At 37.1% G+C, this 7500-nt stretch overlaps 1 protein-coding gene across 2 annotated transcripts in view; it reads right to left on the reverse strand.

The window, feature by feature from the left end:
- The window catches only part of LOC144973568 (uncharacterized), a 263850-nt gene that overhangs the window by 196747 nt on the left and 59603 nt on the right, over window positions 1-7500 (reverse strand). For both annotated transcript variants that reach the window (XM_078916181.1, XM_078916180.1), the window contains exon 3: window positions 6872-6956. The gene's annotated coding sequence lies outside the window, so the exon portion shown is untranslated. The remainder of the gene's footprint in view (window positions 1-6871; window positions 6957-7500) is intronic.

The following is a 7500-nucleotide window of genomic DNA, read 5'->3' on the forward strand; positions in this document are numbered from 1 at the left end:
TACCTTCACGTCGGTTGTGATTGAAATAAAATGAGCCTTGTAAGCAATAAACACATCGCATTTAAATTTTAGAGAATGATACAATGTTATTTTTATCGTTAAATAAATAAGTAAGAAATCCACTCATTTATTTGGTAGAGGTAAACAATAGGATCGTTCAGGAACCCTGTCGTTGGATGGTATACAATACTGTAAGGACAATGGGTGCAGATGAATGGGTCCTGATTGTAATTTCACATAACTATTGTTTATTATCTCTCTCTCTCTCTCTCTCTCTCTCTCTCTCTCTCTCTCTCTCTCTCTCTCTCTCTCTCTCTCTCTCTCTCTATTGTTTATTATCTTTCCCTGCATTACGCAAAGGCTCAATTAAGCCACATCTCTTATTTATTTTAACCCGTAAAGGGCAGGTTTCGGTTGTACTCCGACCTGACACGTTAATGAAAATATGACCCATCGTCTCAAAACGGTATTATGTCGGAAAGAACCATATTACGCTTAACAGCCGAATTAAATGTTAAACTGGTCAAAAATATAAATTGTTGGCATTAGCACCCTAAAATATGGTATCCATTCTCCTATAAAACATACAAACTCAACACAAGTCTGATATTTCTGACTATAAATTCAATTTTCAACATCTTAACTATCCCGACTTAATACCGTTTTGAGGCGAAGGGTCACAAATGGAAAAAAAATTCAAAGTAACAGATTTAAAATAAGAAGAAGAAAAAAAAGAAAGAACAAATGAAATACATAAGAGCGATTTTTTTTTTCGGGCTCATACCCCCTTATACAGTCATAAGGAACACAAATTGATTTGTATTTAATTACTTTTATTGTTCGCTGAAGAAGGATTTGAGCCTGAAACGTTATATGTTACGTTCGCTTTGTTTGTTTGTTTTATTTTTGTTTTGTTGGTCTTTTTTGTGGTTGTTTTTGTTTGTTTGTTGTTGTTTTTTTAATGTGTTTTCTTAAGCTAATATATTCACTTTGTGTTAAAATCTTTAAACAATCCACAGCTTCTGGAACGTTTAGTTTTATTTCTGACTCGATACAATGTCCAAATCGCTTTATAATACAACAACAGCATCAGCGATGCGACTCAGGCTTCGACTCGCACTTTTATTGTTGTATTTTATATTCTTCTTACCCTAAAGATAATAAAGGAATGGTGGTGTTAACCGCATTCCTTATATATACACACATACATATATATATATATATATTATATATATATATATATATTGATATATTATGATATATTTATATATGTATGTATGTATTTTTTGTAATTTTTTTTACTACTTTGGCACCGAATGTGTGATGGTCAGCGTAATTTGGTGGCCGGAATGTAGAATGTTGCGTAGGTGTATGTATTTCTCTCTCTCTCTCTCTCTCTGTCTCTCTCTCTCTCTCTCTCTCTGTGTGTGTGTGTGTGTGTGTGTGTGTGTGTGTGTGAAGAAAACCAATAACATATTCATTAACCATATCTACCACATTTTGTGAACCCTGAAGTCTAGAGCTGTGATCAATTTAAATGATCCGCGTTTTGTCAATTACCTCTCAAACCAGGGACGTCAAACCGGGGACTTCGAAGTCCTAGTAATCGATCGATATTTGAAGGACGTGTCTTCTCTTTTTTTTTTAATTCAGAGTACGACAGTGCATACCACATGGACCTGAACAGCAATCGTCTCAATGCGGTATTTACAATGTTAGATCAACTTCCCGCTTGAAGTTAAGACAGAAGCATTATTTATATAATTTCAGTTAGAATAAAAGCCGTTAGTGACGAGAGAGGAAGTTTTATATATTAAACTTCAAAGGACTTTAATTTCCTCATTTTGATCATGTTGACTTGAACTCAATTTTCGTCATCTGTGATGAAAGCAGCGTAGATTTCTTCCGCATCTCATAACCTTCAACAATATCACGGTTGACAGTATCATAGTCATCGTCACATCGTCTTCGTCCTCCTCCTCCTCCTCCTCCTCCTCATCATCATCATCATCATCATCATCGCAATCCTCATCTACACCCCCGCAAACTACCAATATTACATATATTACAAAGCCAAGATTATAAAGTGTATTTATTAATGATCTCTTCTCGCACCTGGTCTTCGTTAGTGCTGACCTTCCAGTACTCGCTTGATAAGTCTAGGCAGAGCTCGACTACTACAGGAACCATCCCGTCCACTCGCTTCCCTCACTGCCACCAATATTAATGTTTCCCATTTTGATTACATTCATAACGATAACCCTACATTAGTACCATCAAAACTAATCATTGATCCAACATCTAGTATAGTATAAGTAGTAGTAGTAGAGTAGATGTATGGTTGTAGTAGTAGTAGTGTAGTAGTAGTAGTAGTAGTAGTAGTGTAGTGGTAGTGGTAGTAGTGGTAGTAGTAGTAGTAGTAGTAGTAGTAGTAGTAGTAGTAGTAGTAGTAGTAGTAGTAGTAGTAGTATAGTGTATTTTTAGTAGTAGTAGTAGTAGTAGTAGTAGTAGTAGTAGTAGTAGTAGTAGTAGTAGTAGTAGTTAGTAGTAGTAGTAATAGTAGTAGCAGTAGCAAGCAGCTAAGTAGTAGTAGCAGAGTAGTAGTAGTAGTGTAGTGGTAGTGTAGTAGTAGTAGTAGTAGTAGTAGTAGATGTAGTAGTAGTAGTAGTAGTAGTAGTAGTAGTAGTAGTATAGTAGTAATAGTATAGTAGTAGTAGTAGTAGTAGTAGTAGTAGTAGTAGTAGTAGAGTTAGTAGTAGTAGTATTTAGTAGTAGTAGGTAGTAGTAGTGTAGTTTAGTAGTAGTAGTAGTAGTAGTAGTAGTAGTAGTAGTAGTAGTAGCAGTAGTAGTAGTAGTAGTAGTAGTAGTAGTAGTAGTAGTAGTAGTAGTAGTAGTAGTAGTAGTAGTAGAAGCTGTTATTGCGGAGAAGGAATAGAAAGAGGAGACGAGACGATGGGAATGTGATGGTGGTGGTGGACAGAAGTTGAGGAGGTAGAAGAAAAAGGGAGAGGAGGAAGAATAGGTAAGGAAGAGACGGAAGAATTGGACGGAGCGGAAGAAATGATAAAGAAGCGAAGGATGAGCAGTAACAGCATTACTAATAACTATTGTATTGTTCCCTAAAATCTAAAAGAATTCATTGATCTGTTTTTTCAATGTTCGATCCACGCTTTTACTTGCCGCCGCTTGAATTCAGGTGTCCGGATAGTCTTCCAACAAGCACTAACAGCTTTAAACTCTTCTTCCGTAGCCTTCCGTAGGCACCTCTAGCAATTCCGTAGCCTACAACCAAATTTTTAAAAACCCCACAAAAAACCCCCAACATTTTGATACTTTTTGACTAGTAGATAATCTTTTAATTCACAAATCGAAAGATTAAAATGACGACTATCGAGATCTCGCCAAAATTATTAAATACGAGATTTCAAAATAAGCTCGAGGTTTAAGAATTTTTGGCCAGTTTCAGTTATGGGTCATTTTAATCCACTCACTGTTCTATGGATCTTCAGTTTTCTGACTAAAACAATGTGTGCGGAAGAATTATCTCGATGATGATGATGATGATGATGATGATGATGATGATGATGATGATGATGATGATGATGATGATGATGATGATGATGATGATGATGATGATGATGATGATACTGCTGCTGCTGCTGATGATGATGATAATGATCGAGAAATATAATACCATACAGTATAATACAGATGTAAAACAAGAGATGAAGTGAATAGGAAAGTACCAGAAGACAATAGTAGAGAATAAAAATTTCGCGGCGGCGATGGGGGTTTGAACCCGCGACCTTACTGGTACGACAACTCCGCCTGGCTGGGGAGAGCGTGACTCTACCGTATGAGTTATCCCCGATCCCAGATGAATACAGAATACAGATGTACCCGATAATGTCTGAGGTTCGATCAAAGAGAGTGTGATTCATTATTTTGTTTCCTTTTATTCATCTATTTGTTTGCTCTACCTTACTTATCAATTTTAGAATGTATTTCTCGATTTGTTTATCTATCCAAATTATGGGTATCAATATATTTTTACTTATTTGTTCATTCATTTATTTATGTATACTGGGAATTATTCATCAATGGATTAAACCGTTAACAGCCATACTCTGGAAAACACCATGTATTTAAAAATTTGGTCTGAAAACTCGTCCTTCAAATATCGATCTATTTAAATGACCTTCACCTTGTCAACAAAAAAAACCCAAAAAAACTCTCAAACCTTTGAAGTCACGGGTTCAAAAGCTTTTTTTCCCAAGCTGAGGGTAATTTAAATGGATCGATATTTGAAAGACGAGTTTTCTGGCCAAATTTTTAAATACATGGTTTGTTTTTTTTTCAGAGTACAGCGGTTAACTCACTCAATCCTAGAGATTTTTGCTACTTTTCAAAACTGGAATAAAAATGTATTAATAAATGAGCATGTGTATAGATAGTTTTATTCAACGATCATTAACATGTAAAAACTAAAAAACATTGGCTTTGATACAACGCCTATAATTTGTCTCAGAAAAATGTCATAAATAGGCGGCATGGGGTAAAAGTAACCCCGGGTAAACTACTGATATAGTCAGTGTTAGGGTTGAGTGAGTTAATCTAGCTATTTATTTATTTATTTATTTTTTATTTATTTATTTATATATCTATTTTTGACATTGAACAGATAAAAGTAGGGGAATTGCGGGAGCGACGACGACAGCCCGAGTACAAGGCGGGCATTATCATCTCACGGGCAGGCATCAATCATACTTCAACATCAAATCATCGAGACTTCAACGGAAATAGAAAGGCATGCGAAAACAGACGCGACGATCTAAATCTCATCCCCGCCCTGTTCACTGACAAAACACACTTTACTTTCATTTTTGACCAGAATTAATTGAGAAAGCATTTACATCTAAAATTCAATCGTTTAAGATATAACCCCTGCCCAGATTCTACTTATAGTACTATAAAGATGTCGCCGCCCCTGCCCCATTTAATTTCCCCACAACTAAAAAGCATCAAAGGAGTTCCGATAGCTCAGTTGATAGAGCACTCGATTTACACCCAAAGAGACCGTGGTCGATCCCGGGTGAAGTCGAGAATATTTTTCTGACCCCCCCCCCCTCTCTCTCTCTCTCTCTCTCTCTCTCTCTCTCTCTCTCTCTCTCTCTCTCTCTCTCTCTCTCTCTCTCCCAACACCCTTCTTTGTCCACCCAGCAGCGATTGGTTAGCCGAGTCCGTTAGATTTGGCGGAAAGTACGTAAAAATTGCGATGGACTAGCGTCCTATCCAAAAGGTAGCAAGAAATTACTATTATCCGTTTCACGCTATAGAAACCGGGATAACACCGGCTCCATGGGCCAAATGCTTTGAAGGGCTATTAAGCAGTCTCAAACCTGAGACTTCCAAGTAATCATCAAAGGTTCGATGTTTGAGACTTTCCCACGTTGAAAGTCATCTTCCTTCACAATTCGATAACTGAAATAAATTATATTTTCTGACTTCCAAATATTTCCTTTCTTATTTTTTAAAAAATCGTTTTATCAGCGAGTGGTATTTAGGATAGCAGAAGCAACATCGATAAAAGCCAATATGAGGCATTTGGAAAATTCAACAAACACCGTCTGTGTTATTTTGGACAGGTTCTCGTCAGTAAGTAAACAAATTATTGTTAACAAGGAAAATAACACCGGCATTTTTGTTGACAGCTCGGTTGGAACTTCGGAGTTCTGTGTTGTGATAGGTTCTCTACAAAACTCAAATGGCACATGACAACAGAAAAAAACCCCCAAAAAAACAAAAAGCCCGAAACCAAACAAACAAAAACGATCATTCATTTTGGAAAAAATGCGTGGGTGTTTATGTGGTGTGTGTGTGTGTGTGGGTTTGTGTGTGTGTGTTTGGTGCCTGTTGATAGATAGATGGATAGGGATAGATAGACAATGCGATTGATAGACAGACATACATATTTACGGACAATAGGTAGGTAGGTAGGTAGATAGATAGATAGATAGATAGATAGATAGATAGATAGATAGATAGATAGATAGATAGATAGATAGATAGATAGATAGATAGATATAGATAGATAGATAGATAGATAGATATAGAAGAAGATAAGATAGATAGATAGATAGATAGATAGATAGATAATAGATAGAATAGATAGATAGATAGATAAATAGATAGATAGATAGATAGAAGATAGATTAGATAGAAAGATAGATAGATAGATAGATAGATAGATAGATAGATAGATAGATAGATAGATAGATAGATAGATAGATAGATAGATAGGTATATAGATAGATAGATAGATAGATAGATAAAGTTCATATGTTTAAGGACGTCTGCAAGAGATGTGAAACCCCGCAAAATATGTCCAAAATCATGACCGGTGACCGAGACTTCTGGAGGCTTTCAGTCGTGGGAGATAAGAAGAGAGGCCCATCAGTGGGAGGAGAAAAGACAAAGTTGGCGACTGAGGGCAGCATCAATGGCAGTACCAGGAGAGGCTGACGCGGGATTCACCTGCAGCACCCGCAAAAGGAATCTATCTCTTCCAAATCGGTCTGTTCAGCCACACCAGCTGGCGCTACCATTCAACCTCAGACTGGCTTTGCCAGGCGCAAAAAACCTCAAAAAACTCCATTGTCTTCCGAGGAAAGAGATGACAGAAATGAAATGAAAAAGTATATAGATATACAGATATAGATATATAGATGGATGGATTGATAGATAGTTAGGTGGATGGTAAGATGGTTAGGTGGATGGATGGATGGATGGATAGATAAATGGATGGATGGATGGATGGATGGATGTGGACATTGTGGTGTTATAGAATAACAGATCGATTCTAACAGCTTACCTGATTTCAAGGGAGAACTTCAGGAAAATGTTCCAGAGACGCCAGAAGACGATCCATCCATAAAATCCTGGCTGTCAGGAACATTCTGTGGAGATGCAATAAGTTACGATGAAACTACAATTAAAGGTCTGAATGAACCGGATACGTCCCGGCTCCACTGGCATTGTAAGTCTGAAGGATCACCATCATCATGATCATCATCATCACCATCATCATCGTCATCATCATCATAATGAGTGTGTGTGTGTGTATGTGTGTGTGTGTGTGCGGGTATGTGAGTTTTGCTTTGATTTTGGTGTGTGCACCCATAAAAATACGAATGTTCTAGCCGTTTGATAACATTGTAGAGAACTGCGAGAGTGACAATGCATAGCTCAACAACCGGCTGCTTTCTGGAGCACCCACCAAATTCCTATAAGATCCCAGATATTATTATATTCTTCACATTTGATCATTTAAGAGAAAGTTTTAACCTTTTTTCCCCCAAAAAGCAAAAAAATAGCAGACCTGTGGAAGTAAAATCAATCTGTACCGTACAACTGTAGATAGGATGCGCATGGCTTAGAAGCTCGCAACATTGCCATCCGGAAGTATAATGAGACAACACACAAAACGGTGTAACCTTGAAC

This window comes from Berghia stephanieae, chromosome 5 (genome assembly GCF_034508935.2).
Source record: "Berghia stephanieae isolate SIO BIC M18660-M18661 chromosome 5, UCSD_Bste_1.3, whole genome shotgun sequence".
Classification (NCBI taxonomy): Eukaryota; Metazoa; Mollusca; class Gastropoda; order Nudibranchia; family Aeolidiidae; genus Berghia; species Berghia stephanieae.